General features: G+C 42.2%; 2 protein-coding genes across 2 annotated transcripts in view; both read right to left on the reverse strand.

Moving 5' to 3' along the window:
- The window catches only part of LOC311112629 (uncharacterized protein), a gene marked incomplete at both ends in the record, with an annotated part of 121,252 nt that overhangs the window by 64,611 nt on the left and 36,083 nt on the right, over positions 1-20,558 (reverse strand). The gene's annotated exons all lie outside the window — the stretch shown is intronic.
- Positions 2,259-20,558, reverse strand: part of LOC311112746 (uncharacterized protein) — a 224,199-nt gene continuing 205,899 nt past the window's right edge. The window contains exon 5 of the mRNA XM_084155875.1: positions 2,259-2,417. The gene's annotated coding sequence lies outside the window, so the exon portion shown is untranslated. The remainder of the gene's footprint in view (positions 2,418-20,558) is intronic.

A 20,558-nucleotide genomic window follows, 5' to 3' on the forward strand; every position in this document is an offset into this window, starting at 1 on the left:
CCATATTGATATTAAACCATACAAATATTAAACTATATAGATATTAAACCATAAATATATTTGACCATATAGATATTAAACTATACAGATATTAAACTATACAGATATTACAACATGAAGATATTAAACCATACAGATTTTAAACCATATAGATTTTAAACCATACAGAAATTAAAACATAAAGATATTAAAATAAATAGATATGAAACCATACAGATACTTAACCATACAGATATTAAACTATATAGATATTAAACCATACAGATACTTAACCATACAGATATTGAACCATACAGTTATTAATCTATATAGATATTTAACAATGTAGATATTAAACCATATATATATTAAACCATATAGATATTAAATCATGTATTTATTAAACATAGATGTTAAACTATACAGATATTAAACCATACAGATAAACGATATACATTTTAAACCATATAGATATTAAATCATGTATTTATTAAACATAGATATTAAACTATACATATATTAAACCATATAGATAATAAACCATACAGATATTAAACTATATAGATATTTCTCCATATATACATACATTAAACTATATAGATATTAAACCATATAGATATTAAACCATACAGATATTAAAACATACAGATATTAAACCATGGAGATTTTAAACCATAAAGATATTAAACCATATAGATATTAAACCATACAGATTTTATACTATACAGATTTTAAATCATACAGATATTAATCTATATAGATAGTAAACCAGACAGATATTAAACCATACAGATATTAAAACATACAGATATTAAATCATACAGATATTAAACTATATAGATAGTAAACCAAACATATGTTAAACCATACAGATAATAAACCCAACAGATATTAAATGATATAAATACTAAACCATACAGATATCAAACCATACAACTATTAAACCATATAGATATTACACCATGTAGATATTAAACTATATAGATATTAAACCATATAGATATTAAACCATATAGATAATATTAAACTCACAGAGTAGAAGACATGTGCGTTCCATCTCAACGTGTTGATCACTAACTCTCTCTAAACTCTAGTGACTTGTAGCCTGTCCATCCCCCCACCCCACCCCACCCCCACATCTCCTCTCTACCCATCTATACTTCCTCTCTGCTGAGAAGGACTGAGAGGTGTGAAAGATGTGTGTGACAGAAGCAGGGGGCCTAGAGAGAAGAGAGAAACAGAAAGAAGTGAGACAAAAAGAGAGAGACAGGGAGGTTCAGAGATAGAGAACGAGAGCAAGAGAGAGAAAGAGAGAAAAAGAGAGAGAAAGAGAGAGACAGGGAGAGAGAGATAGAGAGAGGGCTCGGCATTATCATTTCCTCAGTGAAAACAATGTACTGAGCAAAAGTCAAATTGGCTTTTTACCAAATTACCATACGACAGAACACGTATTCACGCTGCACACCCTAATTGAAAAACAAACAAACCAAAACAAAGGCAAAGTCTTCTCATGTTTTGTTGACTTCAAAAAAGCTTTTAACTCAATTTGGCACGAGGGTCTGCTATACAAATTGATGGAAAGTAGTTTTGGGGGGAAAATATACGGCATTATAAAATCCATATTGACAGAAGAAGGGGGTCTAGAGAGAAGAGAGAGACAGGCAGCTTTGCACACTCTGAACCAGCTTCACCTGGAAAGCTTTTCCAACAGTCTTGAAGGAGTTCCCACATATGCTGAGCACTTTATTCATCACCTGCTCTATAATAGTAACATTTCTCCATATTCATCACCTGCTCTATAATAGTAACATTTCTCTATATTCATCACCTGCTCTATAATAGTAACATTTCTCTATATTCATCACCTGTTCTATAATAGTAACATTTCTCTTTATTCATCACCTGTTCTATAATAGTAACATTTCTCTTTATTCATCACCTGTTCTATAATAGTAACATTTCTCTTTATTCATCACCTGCTCTATAATAGTAACATTTCTCTATATTCATCACCTGCTCTATAATAGTAACATTTCTCTATATTCATCACCTGCTCTATAATAGTAACATTTCTCTTTATTCATCACCTGTTCTATAATAGTAACATTTCTCTTTATTCATCACCTGTTCTATAATAGTAACATTTCTCTTTATTCATCACCTGCTCTATAATAGTAACATTTCTCTATATTCATCACCTGTTCTATAATAGTAACATTTCTCTATATTCATCACCTGTTCTATAATAGTAACAAATTAAAAAACAGGCTACATGATTGAGGAAAATCATTTATTTCATTCTATATGCTACAAAGACAAAAGCAATATCTTCCCTAGATGATTAATTGAAAAATAATGGTTTTGCACAAAACGACCACAATAAAACAAAAGGGCAACATTAGTTTCATGTTTAAATAAAATAAAATAATGCTGAACTACTATAGACCAAAATGGGAAAATAAAGAAAATAATTATAATAATTGAATTCTCCTCTCCTGTATGTTTTCTAACTCTGTAACATGTAACGGTATAACATTATACTGAACCTGTAACAATAATGTCTGAACCATAACACCTATCAATGTATCTGTTTAGACATGAAAAGTTAAGGCATTTACAATGTATCAACCATAATGCTATACAGTATATGACCAGTATATGACTGCTGTTAAAGGACAGCTGCTGAATGAATAATAAAACACACAATATATTAAAACACATTCAAATAAGAAAAATACATCTAGCAGTTAATATATCACATTTGATCAAATGGAGGTAAAATGTAAAAACATACAGCATTGGGTCTCACAGTTCTATATTAGAATCCAATGAGTTCCATTCTGATGGTTGTTATGGTGATCAGGTGATCTCAGCCTCACTCTTCTTCAACACGATCACCTGTTCAACACAGAAGTAGTTCATCAGATTGGTCATGTATTTACTTATCCAATACAGTACCACTTAGAAATTGAAATCATATCAGATGATTTACTAGTCAAGACTGTGCTACTTAGAATCCTATCAAATTATTTCCAATGAATGTCCAGCTCTCCCATATCAATACCAGGGCTATTTACTCCTTATGTCCAGCTCTCCCATATCAATACCAGGGCTATTTACTCCTTATGTCCAGCTCTCCCATATCAATACCAGGGCTATTTACTCCTTATGTCCAGCTCTCCCATATCAATACCAGGGCTATTTACTCCTTATGTCCAGCTCTCCCATATCAATACCAGGGCTATTTACTCCTTATGTCCAGCTCTCCCATATCAATACCAGGGCTATTTACTCCTTATGTCCAGCTCTCCCATATCAATACCAGGGCTATTTACTCCTTATGTCCAGCTCTCCCATATCAATACCAGGGCTATTTACTCCTTATGTCCAGCTCTCCCATATCAATACCAGGGCTATTTACTCCTTAAGTCCAGCTCTCCCATATCAATACCAGGGCTATTTACTCCTTATATCCAGCTCTCCCTTATCAATACCCATGCTATTTACTCCTTATGTCCAGCTCTCCCATATCAATACCTGGGCTATTTACTCCTTATCAATACCCAGGCTATTTACTGCTAAATGCATAAATTTATATCAGTTACATTCCATATTTTGGTAGTTGACTCTAATCCATCCTAAGCGGTAACATACTATGGGTCACTCTGTGTTAATACCATATTTTGGTAGTTGACTCTAATCCATCCTAAGCGGTAACATACTATGGGTCACTCTGTGTTAATACCATATTTTGGTAGTTGACTCTAATCCATCCTAAGCGGTAACATACTATGGGTCACTCTGTGTTAATACCATATTTTGGTAGTTGACTCTAATCCATCCTAAGCGGTAACATACTATGGGTCACTGTGTTAATACCATATTTTGGTAGTTGACTCTAATCCATCCTAAGCGGTAACATACTATGGGTCACTCTGTGTTAATACCATATTTTGGTAGTTGACTCTAATCCATCCTAAGCGGTAACATACTATGGGTCACTCTGTGTTAATACCATATTTTGGTAGTTGACTCTAATCCATCCTAAGCGGTAACATACTATGGGTCACTCTGTGTTAATACCATATTTTGGTAGTTGACTCTAATCCATCCTAAGCGGTAACATACTATGGGTCACTCTGTGTTAATACCATATTTTGGTAGTTGACTCTAATCCATCCTAAGCGGTAACATACTATGGGTCACTCTGTGTTAATACCATATTTTGGTAGTTGACTCTAATCCATCCTAAGCGGTAACATACTATGGGTCACTCTGTGTTAATACCATATTTTGGTAGTTGACTCTAATCCATCCTAAGCGGTAACATACTATGGGTCACTCTGTGTTAATACCATATTTTGGTAGTTGACTCTAATCCATCCTAAGCGGTAACATACTATGGGTCACTGTGTTAATACCATATTTTGGTAGTTGACTCTAATCCATCCTGAGCGGTAACATACTATGGGTCACTCTGTGTTAATACCATATTTTGGTAGTTGACTCTAATCCATCCTAAGCGGTGACATACTATGGGTCACTCTGTGTTAATACCATATTTTGGTAGTTGACTCTAATCCATCCTAAGCGGTAACATACTATGGGTCACTCTGTGTTAATACCATATTTTGGTAGTTGACTCTAATCCATCCTAAGCGGTAACATACTATGGGTCACTGTGTTAATACCATATTTTGGTAGTTGACTCTAATCCATCCTGAGCGGTAACATACTATGGGTCACTCTGTGTTAATACCATATTTTGGTAGTTGACTCTAATCCATCCTAAGCGGTGACATACTATGGGTCACTCTGTGTTAATACCATATTTTGGTAGTTGACTCTAATCCATCCTAAGGGGTAACATACTATGGGTCACTCTGTGTTAATACCATATTTTGGTAGTTGACTCTAATCCATCCTAAGCGGTGACATACTATGGGTCACTCTGTGTTAATACCATATTTTGGTAGTTGACTCTAATCCATCCTAAGCGGTAACATACTATGGGTCACTCTGTGTTAATACCATATTTTGGTAGTTGACTCTAATCCATCCTAAGCGGTAACATACTATGGGTCACTCTGTGTTAATACCATATTTTGGTAGTTGACTCTAATCCATCCTAAGCGGTAACATACTATGGGTCACTCTGTGTTAATACCATATTTTGGTAGTTGACTCTAATCCATCCTAAGCGGTAACATACTATGGGTCACTCTGTGTTAATACCATATTTTGGTAGTTGACTCTAATCCATCCTAAGCGGTAACATACTATGGGTCACTCTGTGTTAATACCATATTTTGGTAGTTGACTCTAATCCATCCTAAGCGGTAACATACTATGGGTCACTCTGTGTTAATACCATATTTTGGTAGTTGACTCTAATCCATCCTAAGCGGTAACATACTATGGGTCACTCTGTGTTAATACCATATTTTGGTAGTTGACTCTAATCCATCCTGAGCGGTAACATACTATGGGTCACTCTGTGTTAATACCATATTTTGGTAGTTGACTCTAATCCATCCTAAGCGGTGACATACTATGGGTCACTCTGTGTTAATACCATATTTTGGTAGTTGACTCTAATCCATCCTAAGCGGTAACATACTATGGGTCACTCTGTGTTAATACCATATTTTGGTAGTTGACTCTAATCCATCCTAAGCGGTAACATACTATGGGTCACTCTGTGTTAATACCATATTTTGGTAGTTGACTCTAATCCATCCTAAGCGGTAACATACTATGGGTCACTCTATGTTAATACCATATTTTGGTAGTTGACTCTAATCCATCCTAAGCGGTAACATACTATGGGTCACTCTGTGTAAATACCATATTTTGGTAGTTGACTCTAATCCATCCTAAGCGGTAACATACTATGGGTCACTCTGTGTTAATACCATATTTTGGTAGTTGACTCTAATCCATCCTAAGGGGTAACATACTATGGGTCACTCTGTGTTAATACCATATTTTGGTAGTTGACTCTAATCCATCCTAAGGGGTAACATACTATGGGTCACTCTGTGTTAATACCATATTTTGGTAGTTGACTCTAATCCATCCTAAGCGGTGACATACTATGGGTCACTCTGTGTTAATACCATATTTTGGTAGTTGACTCTAATCCATCCTAAGCGGTAACATACTATGGGTCACTCTGTGTTAATACCATATTTTGGTAGTTGACTCTAATCCATCCTAAGGGGTAACATACTATGGGTCACTCTGTGTTAATACCATATTTTGGTAGTTGACTCTAATCCATCCTAAGCGGTAACATACTATGGGTCACTCTGTGTTAATACCATATTTTGGTAGTTGACTCTAATCCATCCTAAGCGGTAACATACTATGGGTCACTCTGTGTTAATACCATATTTTGGTAGTTGACTCTAATCCATCCTAAGCGGTAACATACTATGAGTCACTCTGTGTTAATACCATATTTTGGTAGTTGACTCTAATCCATCCTAAGCGGTAACATACTATGGGTCACTCTGTGTTAATACCATATTTTGGTAGTTGACTCTAATCCATCCTAAGCGGTAACATACTATGGGTTACTCTGTGTTAATACCATATTTTGGTAGTTGACTCTAATCCATCCTAAGGGGTAACATACTATGGGTCACTCTGTGTTAATACCATATTGTGCCCCTGCAGCTGTTGTGTTGTAAGGTAGAAACTCACCTAATTGGTCTTGGTGTGTCTTCCTGGGTACCCTGGTTTCCCCTAAACAGACAGTTATCAACACTTTAAACATGGTTAATTCAGAGCTAGTTATCAACACTTTAAACATGACTCAGTCAGAGCTAGTTATCAACACTTTACAACATGACTCAATCAGAGCTAGTTATCAACACTTTAAACATGACTCAGTCAGAGCTAGTTATCAACACTTTAAACATGGTTAATTCAGAGCTACTGTTATCAACACATTAAAACATGAATCAGTCAGAGCCACAGTTATCAACACTTTAAAACAAGACTCAATCTGAGCTAGTTATCAACACTTTCAAACATGACTCAGAGGTAGTTATCAACACTTTACAACATGACTCAATCAGAGCTAGTTATCAACACTTTAAACATGACTCAGTCAGAGCTAGTTATCAACACTTTAAACATGACTCAGTCAGAGCTAGTTATCAACACTTTAAACATGACTCAGTCAGAGCTAGTTATCAACACTTTAAACATGACTCAGAGCTAGTTATCAACACTTTACAACATGACTCAATCAGAGCTAGTTATCAACACTTTAAACATGACTCAGTCAGAGCTAGTTATCAATGCTTTACAACATGACTCAGTCAGAGCTAGTTATCAACACTTTAAACATGACTCAGTCAGAGCTAGTTATCAACACTTTAAACATGACTCAGTCAGATCTAGTTATCAATACTTTAAACATGACTCAGTCAGAGCTAGTTATCAACACTTTAAACATGACTCATTCAGAGCTAGTTATCAACACTTTAAACATGACTCAGTCAGAGCTAGTTATCAATGCTTTACAACATGACTCAGAGCTAGTTATCAACACTTTAAACATGACTCAGTCAGAGCTAGTTATCAACACTTTAAACATGACTCAGTCAGAGCTAGTTATCAATGCTTTACAACATGACTCAGTCAGAGCTAGTTATCAACCCTTTAAACATGACTCAGTCAGAGCTAGTTATCAACACTTTAAACATGACTCAGTCAGAGCTAGTTATCAACACTTTAAACATGACTCAGTCAGAGCTAGTTATCAACCATTTAAACATGACTCAGTCAGAGCTAGTTATCAACACTTTAAACATGACTCAGTCAGAGCTAGTTATCAACACTTTAAACATGACTCAATCAGAGCTAGTTATCAACACTTTAAACATGACTCAGTCAGAGCTAGTTATCAACACTTTAAACATGACTCAGTCAGAGCTAGTTATCAACACTTTAAACATGACTCAGTCAGAGCTAGTTATCAACACTTTAAACATGACTCATTCAGAGCTAGTTATCAACACTTTAAACATGACTCAGTCAGAGCTAGTTATCAATGCTTTACAACATGACTCAGTCAGAGCTAGTTATCAACACTTTAAACATGACTCAGTCAGAGCTAGTTATCAACACTTTAAACATGACTCAGTCAGAGCTAGTTATCAGCACTTTAAAACATGACTCAGAGCTAGTTATCAACACTTTAAACATGGTTAATTCAGAGCTACTGTTATCAACACATTAAAACATGAATCAGTCAGAGCCACAGTTATCAACACTTTAAAACAAGACTCAATCTGAGCTAGTTATCAACACTTTCAAACACGACTCAGAGGTAGTTATCAACACTTTACAACATGACTCAATCAGAGCTAGTTATCAACACTTTAAACATGACTCAGTCAGAGCTAGTTATCAACACTTTAAACATGACTCAGTCAGAGCTAGTTATCAATGCTTTACAACATGACTCAGTCAGAGCTAGTTATCAACACTTTAAACATGACTCAGTCAGAGCTAGTTATCAACACTTTAAACATGACTCAGTCAGAGCTAGTTATCAACACTTTAAACATGACTCAGTCAGAGCTAGTTATCAACACTTTAAACATGACTCATTCAGAGCTAGTTATCAACACTTTAAACATGACTCAGTCAGAGCTAGTTATCAATGCTTTACAACATGACTCAGTCAGAGCTAGTTATCAACACTTTAAACATGACTCAGTCAGAGCTAGTTATCAACACTTTAAACATGACTCAGTCAGAGCTAGTTATCAATGCTTTACAACATGACTCAGTCAGAGCTAGTTATCAACCCTTTAAACATGACTCAGTCAGAGCTAGTTATCAACACTTAAAACATGACTCAGTCAGAGCTAGTTATCAACACTTTAAACATGACTCAGTCAGAGCTAGTTATCAACCATTTAAACATGACTCAGTCAGAGCTAGTTATCAACACTTTAAACATGACTCAGTCAGAGCTAGTTATCAACACTTTAAACATGACTCAATCAGAGCTAGTTATCAACACTTTAAACATGACTCAGTCAGAGCTAGTTATCAACACTTTAAACATGACTCAGTCAGAGCTAGTTATCAACACTTTAAACATGACTCATTCAGAGCTAGTTATCAACACTTTAAACATGACTCAGTCAGAGCTAGTTATCAACACTTTAAACATGACTCAGTCAGAGCTAGTTATCAATGCTTTACAACATGACTCAGTCAGAGCTAGTTATCAACACTTTAAACATGACTCAGTCAGAGCTAGTTATCAACACTTTAAACATGACTCAGTCAGAGCTAGTTATCAACACTTTAAACATGACTCAGTCAGAGCTAGTTATCAACACTTTAAACATGACTCATTCAGAGCTAGTTATCAACACTTTAAACATGACTCAGTCAGAGCTAGTTATCAATGCTTTACAACATGACTCAGTCAGAGCTAGTTATCAACACTTTAAACATGACTCAGTCAGAGCTAGTTATCAACACTTTAAACATGACTCAGTCAGAGCTAGTTATCAATGCTTTACAACATGACTCAGTCAGAGCTAGTTATCAACACTTTAAACATGACTCAGTCAGAGCTAGTTATCAACACTTTAAACATGACTCAGTCAGAGCTAGTTATCAACACTTTAAAACATGACTCAGAGGTAGTTATCAACACTTTAAACATGGTTAATTCAGAGCTACTGTTATCAACACATTAAAACATGACTCAGTCAGAGCTAGTTATCAACACTTTAAACATGACTCAGTCAGAGCTAGTTATCAACACTTTAAACATGACTCAGTCAGAGCTAGTTATCAACACTTTAAACATGACTCAATCAGAGCTAGTTGCTCTACCAGCTGTAGCTCAGCTGGTAGAGCATGGCGCTTGTAACGCCAAGGTAATGGGTTCGATCCCCGGGACCACCCATAAACAAAAAAAATTATGCACGCATGACTGTAAGTCGATTTGGATAAAAGCGTCTGCTAAATGGCATATTATTATATTATAGATGAAGCCAGGTATGCAATAAGTCAAATAAAGCCATGTATATAATGAGTCAGATAAATCCAGGTATGTAATGAGTCAGATAACGCCAGATATATAATGAGTCAGATAAAGCCAGGTATATAATGAGTCTGATAAAGCCAGGTATATAATGAGTCTGATAAAGCCAGGTATATAATGAGTCAGATAAAGCCATGTGTAAAAAGAGTCAGATAATGCCTGGTATTTAATGAGTCACATAAAGCCAGGTATATAATGAGTCACATAAAACCAGGTTAATAATGAGTCACATAAAGCCAGGTGTACATTTAGTCGGATGAAGCCATGTATATAATGAGTCAGATAAAGCCCGGTATATAATGAGTCTGATAAAGCCAGGTATATAATGAGTCATTTAAAGCCAGCTATATAATGAGTCCGATATAGCCAGGTATATAATGAGTCAGACAAAGGCAAATATATGATGAGTCGGATAAAGCCAGGTATATAATGAATCAGATGAAGCCAGGTATGCAATAAGTCAAATAAAGCCAGGTATATAATGAGTCAGATAAAGCCATGTGTAAAAAGAGTCAGATAATGCCTGGTATTTAATGAGGAAGATAAAGCCAGTTATATATTGAGTCATATAAAGCCAGGTATATAATGAATCAGATAAAGCCAGGAATATAATGAGTCTGATATATCCAGGTATATAATTATTCAGATAAAGCCAGGTAAGCAATGAGTCAAATAAAGCCAGGTATAAAGTTAGTCAAATGAGGCAATGTATATAATGAGTAAGAAAAGCCAGGTATATAATGAGTCAGATAAAGCAAGGTATTTAATGAGTCAGATAAAACCAGGTAAATAATGAATCATATAAAGCCAGGTATATAATGAGTCATATAAAGCCAGGTATATAATGAGTCAGATAAAGCCAGGTATATAATGAGTCAGATGAGGCAATGTATATAATGAGTCAGATAAAGCCAGGAATATAATGAGTCAGATAAAGCCAGGTATTTAATGAGTCAGATAAAGCCAGGTATTCAGTGGCTCCTGAGTGGCGCAGTGGTCTAAGGCACTGCAGTTCAGTGCTTGAGGCGTCACTACAGACTCCCTGGTTCGATTCCAGGCTGTATCAAACCTGGGCGTGATTGGGAGTCCCATAGGGCGATGCACAATTGAGCCCAGCATCGCCGGTGTAGGCCGTCAATGTAAATAAGAATTTGTTCTTAACTGACTTGCCTAGTTAAATAATAATATGCCATTTAGCATTTTTGTGTGTATGGGTGGTCCCGGGGATCGAACCCACTACCTTGGCGTTACAAGCGCCGTGCTCTACCAATTGAGTTACAGAGGACTACTTTATCCTATCCCAGGTATTCCTTAAAGAGGTGGGGTTTCAAGTGTCTCCGTAAAGTGGTGAATGACTCCGCTGTCCTGGCGTCGTGAGGGAGCTTGTTCCACCATTGGGGTGCCAGAGCAGCGAACAGGTTTGACTGGGCTGAGCGGGAACTGTGCTTCCGCAGAGGTAGGGGGGGGCAGCAGGCCAGAGGTGGATGAATGCAATGCCCTCGTTTGGGTGTAGGGTCTGATCAGAGCCTGAAGGTACGGAGGTGCCGTTCCCCTCACAGCTCCGTAGGCAAGCACCATGGTCTTGTAGCAGATACGAGCTTCAACTGGAAGCCAGTGGAGTGTGCGGAGGAGCGGGGTGACGTGAGAGAACTTGGGAAGGTTGAACACCAGACGGGCTGCAGCGTTCTGGATGAGATGTAGGGGTTTAATACATAATGTTATTAGATCTTCAACCAAATCCTAATTATAGATAAAGGGAACCTGAGTTTATAAATACCCCCCCCCCCACCCAAAAAAGTATACTTGTTTTGTGTATATAGATAACAATGTTATGCAACACTCAAAGAAGTAATTGCCACCTTACACTCAATAACTGGTTGTGCCACCTTTAGCTGCAATGACTGCTGACACATGCTTCCTGTAGTTGTTGATCAGTCTGTCACATTCCGTGGAGGAATTTTGGCCCACTCTTGCACACAGAACTGCTTTAACTCAGTGACATTTGTGGGTTTTCAAGCATGAACTGCTCGTTTCAAGTCCTGCCACAACATCTCAATTGGGATTAGGTTTGGACTTTGACTAGGCCATTCCAAAACTTCAAATGTGTTGCTTTTTCACAATTTTCATGTAGACTTGATCACATGTTTTGGATCATTGTCTTGCTGCATGACCCAGCTGCTCTTCAGCTTCAGATGACATTCTCCTGTAGAATTATCTGATGCAGAGCAGAATTCATGGTTGCCTCCATTATTACCTTAGGCAGCAAACCATCACCATGCTTTACCATTGGTGAGAGGTTCTTACTGTGGAATGCATTGTTATAGTGGAGCAGTGTAAATGGATGTGTATAGTGCACAATGGGTCCTGTCCTGCTCCCAGTAGACTAAATGGAGAGAAGGGGAGGTAGACAACATTGGTCCTGTGTGCTCCAAGTAGACTAAATGGAGAGAAGGGGAGGTAGACAACATGGGTCCTGTGTGCTCCCAGTAGACTAAATGGAGAGAAGGGGAGGTAGACAACATGGGTCCTGTGTGCTCCAAGTAGACTAAATGGAGAGAAGGGGAGGTATACAACATGGTCCTGCTCCCAGTAGACTAAATGGAGAGAAGGGGAGGTAGACAACATGGGTCCTGTGTGCTCCCAGTAGACTAAATGGAGAGAAGGGGAGGTATACAACATGGTCCTGCTCCCAGTAGACTAAATGGAGAGAAGGGGAGGTAGACAACATGGGTCCTGTGTGCTCCCAGTAGACTAAATGGAGAGAAGGGGAGGTATACAACATGGTCCTGCTCCCAGTAGACTAAATGGAGAGAAGGGGAGGTATACAACATGGTCCTGCTCCCAGTAGACTAAATGGAGAGAAGGGGAGGTAGACAACATGGGTCCTGCTCCCAGTAGACTAAATGGAGAGAAGGCTAGGTAGACAACATGGGTCCTGTGTGCTCCCAGTAGACTAAATGGAGAGAAGGGGAGGTAGACAACATGGGTCCTGTGTGCTCCCAGTAGACTAAATGGAGAGAAGGGGAGGTATACAACATGGTCCTGCTCCCAGTAGACTAAATGGAGAGAAGGGGAGGTAGACAACATGGGTCCTGTGTGCTCCCGGTAGACTAAATGGAGAGAAGGGGAGGTAGACAACATGGGTCCTGTGTGCTCCAAGTAGACTAAATGGAGAGAAGGGGAGGTAGACAACATGGGTCCTGCTCCAAGTAGACTAAATGGAGAGAAGGCGAGGTAGACAACATGGGTCCTGTGTGCTCCCAGTAGACTAAATGGAGAGAAGGGGAGGTAGACAACATGGGTCCTGTGTGCTCCAAGTAGACTAAATGGAGAGAAGGGGAGGTATACAACATGGTCCTGCTCCCAGTAGACTAAATGGAGAGAAGGGGAGGTAGACAACATGGGTCCTGTGTGCTCCCAGTAGACTAAATGGAGAGAAGGGGAGGTATACAACATGGTCCTGCTCCCAGTAGACTAAATGGAGAGAAGGGGAGGTAGACAACATGGGTCCTGTGTGCTCCAAGTAGACTAAATGGAGAGAAGGGGAGGTATACAACATGGGTCCTGTGTGCTCCCAGTAGACTAAATGGAGAGAAGGGGAGGTAGACAACATGGGTGCTGTGTGCTCCCAGTAGACTAAATGGAGAGAAGGGGAGGTAGACAACATGGGTCCTGTGTGCTCCCAGTAGACTAAATGGAGAGAAGGGGAGGTAGAAAACATGGGTGCTGTGTGCTCCCAGTAGACTAAATGGAGAGAAGGGGAGGTAGACAACATGGGTCCTGTGTGCTCCCAGTAGACTAAATGGAGAGAAGGGGAGGTAGACAACATGGGTCCTGTGTGCTCCCAGTAAACTAAATGGAGAGAAGGGGAGGTAGACAACATGGGTCCTGTCCTGCTCCCAGTAGACTAAATGGAGAGAAGGGGGGGTAGACAACATGGGTCCTGTCCTGCTCCCAGTAGACTAAATGGAGAGAAGGGGAGGTAGACAACATGGGTCCTGTGTGCTCCCAGTAGACCCACCCCATCCTTTTTACGCTGCTGCTACTCTGTTAAGTATTTATGCATAGTCACTTTAACTCTACCCACATGTACATATTACCTCAACTACCTCAACTAGCCGGTGCCCACGCACATTGACTCTGCAACGGTACCCCCCTGTATATATAGCCTCCCTACTGTCACTTTATTTTACTGTATATATAGCCTCCCTACTGTCACTTTATTTTACTTCTGCTCTTTTTTTCTCAACACTTTTTTTGTTGTTGTTTTATTCTTACTTTTTTTGTTTAAAATAAATGCACTGTTGGTTAAGGGCTGTAAGTAAGCATTTCACTGCAATGTCTGCACCTGTTGTATTCGGCGCATGTGACCAATAAAATTTGATTTGATTTGATTTGATAGACTAAATGGAGAGAAGGGGAGGTAGACAACATGGGTCCTGCTCCCAGTAGACTAAATGGAGAGAAGGGGAGGTAGACAACATGGGTCCTGTGTGCTCCCAGTAGACTAAATGGAGAGAAGGGGAGGTAGACAACATGGGTCCTGCTCCCAGTAGACTAAATGGAGAGAATGGGAGGTAGACAACATGGGTCCTGTGTGCTCCCAGTAGACTAAATGGAGAGAAGGGGAGGTAGACAACATGGGTCCTGTGTGCTCCCAGTAGACTAAATGGAGAGAAGGGGAGGTAGACAACATGGGTCCTGTGTGCTCCCAGTAGTCTAAATGGAGAGAAGGGCAGGTAGACAACATGGGTCCTGTGTGCTCCCAGTATACTAAATGGAGAGAAGGGGAGGTAGACAACATGGGTCCTGTGTGCTCCCAGTAGACTAAATGGAGAGAAGGGGAGGTAGACAACATGGGTCCTGCTCCCAGTAGACTAAATGGAGAGAAGGGGAGGTAGACAACATGGGTCCTGTGTGCTCCCAGTAGACTAAATGGAGAGAAGGGGAGGTAGACAACATGGGTCCTGTGTGCTCCCAGTAGACTAATTGGAGAGAAGGGGAGGTAGACAACATGGGTCCTGTGTGCTCCCAGTAGACTAAATGGAGAGAAGGGGAGGTAGACAACATGGGTCCTGTGTGCTCCCAGTAGACTAAATGGAGAGAAGGGGAGGTAGACAACATGGGTCCTGTGTGCTCCCAGTAGACTAAATGGAGAGAAGGGGAGGTAGACAACATGGGTCCTGCTCCCAGTAGACTAAATGGAGAGAAGGGGAGGTAGACAACATGGGTCCTGCTCCCAGTAGACTAAATGGAGAGAAGGGGAGGTAGACAACATGGGTCCTGTGTGCTCCCAGTAGACTAAATGGAGAGAAGGGGAGGTAGACAACATGGTTCCTGTCCTGCTCCCAGTAGACTAAATGGAGAGAAGGGGAGGTAGACAACATGGGTCCTGTCCTGCTCTCAGTAGAGTAAATGGAGAGAAGGGGAGGTAGACAACATGGGTCCTGTGTGCTCCCAGTAGACTAAATGGAGAGAAGGGGAGGTAGACAACATGGGTCCTGTGTGCTCCCAGTAGACTAAATGGAGAGAAGGGGAGGTAGACAACATGGGTCCTGTGTGCTCCCAGTAGACTAAATGGAGAGAAGGGGAGGTAGACAACATGGGTCCTGTGTGCTCCCAGTAGACTAAATGGAGAGAAGGGGAGGTAGACAACATGGGTCCTGTGTCTTCCCAGTAGACTAAATGGAGAGAAGGGGAGGTAGACAACATGGGTCCTGTGTGCTCCCAGTAGACTAAATGGAGAGAAGGGGAGGTAGACAACATGGGTCCTGTGTGCTCCCAGTAGACTAAATGGAGAGAAGGGGAGGTAGACAACATGGGTCCTGTGTGCTCCCAGTAGACTAAATGGAGAGAAGGGGAGGTAGACAACATGGGTCCTGTGTGCTCCCAGTAGACTAAATGGAGAGAAGGGGAGGTAGACAACATGGGTCCTGTGTGCTCCCAGTAGACTAAATGGATAGAAGGGAAGGTAGACAACATGGGTCCTGCTCCCAGTAGACTAAATGGAGAGAAGGGGAGGTAGACATCATGGGTCCTGTGTGCTCCCAGTAGACTAAATGGAGAGAAGGGGAGGTAGACAACATGGGTCCTGCTCCCAGTAGACTAAATGGAGAGAAGGGGAGGTAGACAACATGGGTCCTGTCCTGCTCTCAGTAGACTAAATGGAGAGAAGTGGAGGTAGACAACATGGGTCCTGTGTGCTCCCAGTAGACTAAATGGAGAGAAGGGGAGGTAGACAACATGGGTCCTGTGTGCTCCCAGTAGACTAAAGGGAGAGAAGGGGAGGTAGACAACATGGGTCCTGTGTGCTCCCAGTAGACTAAATGGAGAGAAGGAGAGGTAGACAACATGGGTCCTGTGTGCTCCCAGTAGACTAAATGGAGAGAAGGGGAGGTAGACAACATGGGTCCTGTGTGCTCCCAGTAGACTAAATGGAGAGAAGGGGAGGTAGACAACATGGGTCCTGCTCCCAGTAGACTAAATGGAGAGAAGGGGAGGTAGACAACATGGGTCCTGTGTGCTCCCAGTAGACTAAATGGAGAGAAGGGGAGGTAGACAACATGGGTCCTGTGTGCTCCCAGTAGACTAAATGGAGAGAAGGGGAGGTAGACAACATGGGTCCTGTGTGCTCCCAGTAGACTAAATGGAGAGAAGGGGAGGTAGACAACATGGGTCCTGTGTGCTACCAGTATACTAAATGGAGAGAAGGGGAGGTAGACAACATGGGTCCTGTGTGCTCCCAGTAGACTAAAAAGAGAGAAGGGGAGGTAGACAACATGGGTCCTGTGTGCTCCCAGTAGAATAAATGGAGAGAAGGGGAGGTAGACAACATGGGTCCTGTGTGCTCCCAGTAGACTAAATGGAGAGAAGGAGAGGTAGACAACATGGGTCCTGTCCTGCTCCCAGTAGACTAAATGGAGAGAAGGGGAGGTAGACAACATGGGTCCTGTCCTGCTCCCAGTAGACTAAATGGAGAGAAGGGGATGTAGACAACATGGGTCCTGCTCCCAGTAGACTAAATGGAGAGAAGGGGAGGTAGACAACATGGGTCCTGTCCTGCTCCCAGTAGACTAAATGGAGAGAAGGGGAGGTAGACAACATGGGTCCTGTCCTGCTCCCAGTAGACTAAATGGAGAGAAGGGGAGGTAGACAACATGGGTCCTGCTCCCAGTAGACTAAATGGAGAGAAGGGGAGGTAGACAACATGGGTCATGTGTGCTCCCAGTAGACTAAATGGAGAGAAGGGGAGGTAGACAACATGGATCCTGCTCCTAGTAGACTAAATGGAGAGAAGGGCAGGTAGACAACATGGGTCCTGTGTGCTCCCAGTAGACTAAATGGAGAGAAGGGGAGGTAGACAACATGGGTCCTGTGTGCTCCCAGTAGACTAAATGGAGAGAAGGGGAGGTAGACAACATGGGTCCTGTGTGCTCCCAGTAGACTAAATGGAGAGAAGGGGAGGTAGACATCATGGGTCCTGTGTCCTCCCAGTAGACTAAATGGAGAGAAGGGGAGGTAGACAACATGGGTCCTGTCCTGCTCCCAGTAGACTAAATGGAGAGAAGGGGAGGTAGACAACATGGGTCCTGTCCTGCTCTCAATAGACTAAATGGAGAGAAGGGGAGGTAGACAACATGGGTCCTGTGTGCTCCCAGTAGACTAAATGGAGAGAAGGGGAGGTAGACAACATGGGTCCTGTGTGCTCCCAGTAGACTAAATAGAGAGAAGGGGAGGTAGACAACATGGGTCCTGTGTGCTCCCACTAGACTAAATGGAGAGAAGGGGAGGTAGAAAACATGGGTCCTGTGTGCTCCCAGTAGACTAAATGGAGAGAAGGGGAGGTAGACAACATGGGTCCTGTGTGCTCCCAGTAGACTAAATGGAGAGAAGGGGAGGTAGACAACATGGGTCCTGTGTGCTCCCAGTAGACTAAATGGAGAGAAGGGGAGGTAGACAACATGGGTCCTGTGTGCTCCCAGTAGACTAAATGGAGAGAAGGGGAGGTAGACAACATGGGTCCTGTGTGCTCCCAGTAGACTAAATGGAGAGAAGGGGAGGTAGACAACATGGGTCCTGTGTGCTCCCAGTAGACTAAATGGAGAGAAGGGGAGGTAGACAACATGGGTCCTGTGTGCTCCCAGTAGACTAAATGGAGAGAAGGGGAGGTAGACAACATGGGTCCTGTGTGGTCCCAGTAGACTAAATGGATAGAAGGGGAGGTAGACAACATGGGTCCTGCTCCCAGTAGACTAAATGGAGAGAAGGGGAGGTAGACATCATGGGTCCTGTGTGCTCCCAGTAGACTAAATGGAGAGAAGGGGAGGTAGACAACATGGGTCCTGCTCCCAGTAGACTAAATGGAGAGAAGGGGAGGTAGACAACATGGGTCCTGTGTGCTCCCAGTATACTAAATGGAGAGAAGGGGAGGTAGACAACATGGGTCCTGTGTGCTCCCAGTAGACTAAATGGAGAGAAGTGGAGGTAGACAACATGGGTCCTGTGTGCTCCCAGTAGACTAAATGGAGAGAAGGGGAGGTAGACAACATGGGTCCTGTGTGCTCCCAGTAGACTAAATGGAGAGAAGGGGAGGTAGACAACATGGGTCCTGTGTGCTCCCAGTAGACTAAATGGAGAGAAGGGGAGGTAAACCACATGGGTCCTGTGTGCTCCCAGTAGACTAAATGGAGAGAAGGGGAGGTAGACAACATGGGTCCTGTGTGCTCCCAGTAGACTAAATGGAGAGAAGGGGAGGTAGACAATATGGGTCCTGTGTGCTCCCAGTAGACTAAATGGAGAGAAGGGGAGGTAGACAACATGGGTCCTGTGTGCTCCCAGTAGACTAAATGGAGAGAAGGAGAGGTAGACAACATGGGTCCTGTCCTGATCCCAGTAGACTAAATGGAGAGAAGGGGAGGTAGACAACATGGGTCCTGTCCTGCTCCCAGTAGACTAAATGGAGAGAAGGGGAGGTAGACAACATGGGTCCTGTGTGCTCCCAGTTGACTAAATGGAGAGAAGGGGAGGTAGACAACATGGGTCCTGTGTGCTCCCAGTAGACTAAATGGAGAGAAGGAGAGGTAGACAACATGGGTCCTTTGTGCTCCAAGTAGACTAAATGGAGAGAAGGGGAGGTAGACAACATGGGTCCTGTGTGCTCCCAGTAGACTAAATGGAGAGAAGGGGAGGTAGACAACATGGGTCCTGCTCCCAGTAGACTAAATGGAGAGAAGGGGAAGTAGACAACATGGGTCCTGTGTGCTCCCAGTAGACTAAATGGAGAGAAGGGGAGGTAGACAACATGGGTCCTGTGTGCTCCCAGTAGACTAAATGGAGAGAAGGGGAGGTAGACAACATGGGTCCTGTGTGCTCCCAGTAGACTAAATGGAGAGAAGGGGAGGTAGACAACATGGGTCCTGTGTGCTCCCAGTAGACTAAATGGAGAGAAGGGGAGGTAGACAACATGGGTCCTGTGTGCTCCCAGTAGACTAAATGGAGAGAAGGGGAGGTAGACAACATGGGTCCTGTGTGCTCCCAGTAGACTAAATGGAGAGAAGGGGAGGTAGACAACATGGGTCCTGTGTGCTCCCAGTAGACTAAATGGAGAGAAGGGGAGGTAAACAACATGGGTCCTGTGTGCTCCCAGTAGACTAAATGGAGAGAAGGGGAGGTAGACAACATGGGTCCTGTGTGCTCCCAGTAGACTAAATGGAGAGAAGGGGAGGTAGACAACATGGGTCCTGTGTGCTCCCAGTAGACTAAATGGAGAGAAGGGGAGGTAGACAACATGGGTCCTGTGTGCTCCCAGTAGACTAAATGGAGAGAAGGAGAGGTAGACAACATGGGTCCTGTCCTGATCCCAGTAGACTAAATGGAGAGAAGGGGAGGTAGACAACATGGGTCCTGTCCTGCTCCCAGTAGACCAAATGGAGCGAAGGGGAGGTAGACAACATGGGTCCTGTGTGCTCCCAGTAGACTAAATGGAGAGAAGGGGAGGTAGACAACATGGGTCCTGTGTGCTCCCAGTAGACTAAATGGAGAGAAGGAGAGGTAGACAACATGGGTCCTGTGTGCTCCCAGTAGACTAAATGGAGAGAAGGGGAGGTAGACAACATGGGTCCTGTGTGCTCCCAGTAGACTAAATGGAGAGAAGGGGAGGTAGACAACATGGGTCCTGCTCCCAGTAGACTAAATGGAGAGAAGGGGAGGTAGACAACATGGGTCCTGTCCTGCTCCCAGTAGACTAAATGGAGAGAAGGGGAGGTAGACAACATGGGTCCTGTGTGCTCCCAGTAGACTAAATGGAGAGAAGGGGAGGTAGACAACATGAGTCCTGTGTGCTCCCAGTAGACTAAATGGAGAGAAGGGGAGGTAGACAACATGGGTCCTGTGTGCTCCCAGTAGACTAAATAGAGAGAAGGGGAGGTTGACAACATGGGTCCTGTGTGCTCCCACTAGACTAAATGGAGAGAAGGGGAGGTAAAAAACATGG

This window comes from Coregonus lavaretus, assembly GCF_964263955.1.
Source record: "Coregonus lavaretus genome assembly, chromosome: 39".
In the NCBI taxonomy this organism is placed as follows: Eukaryota; Metazoa; Chordata; class Actinopteri; order Salmoniformes; family Salmonidae; genus Coregonus; species Coregonus lavaretus.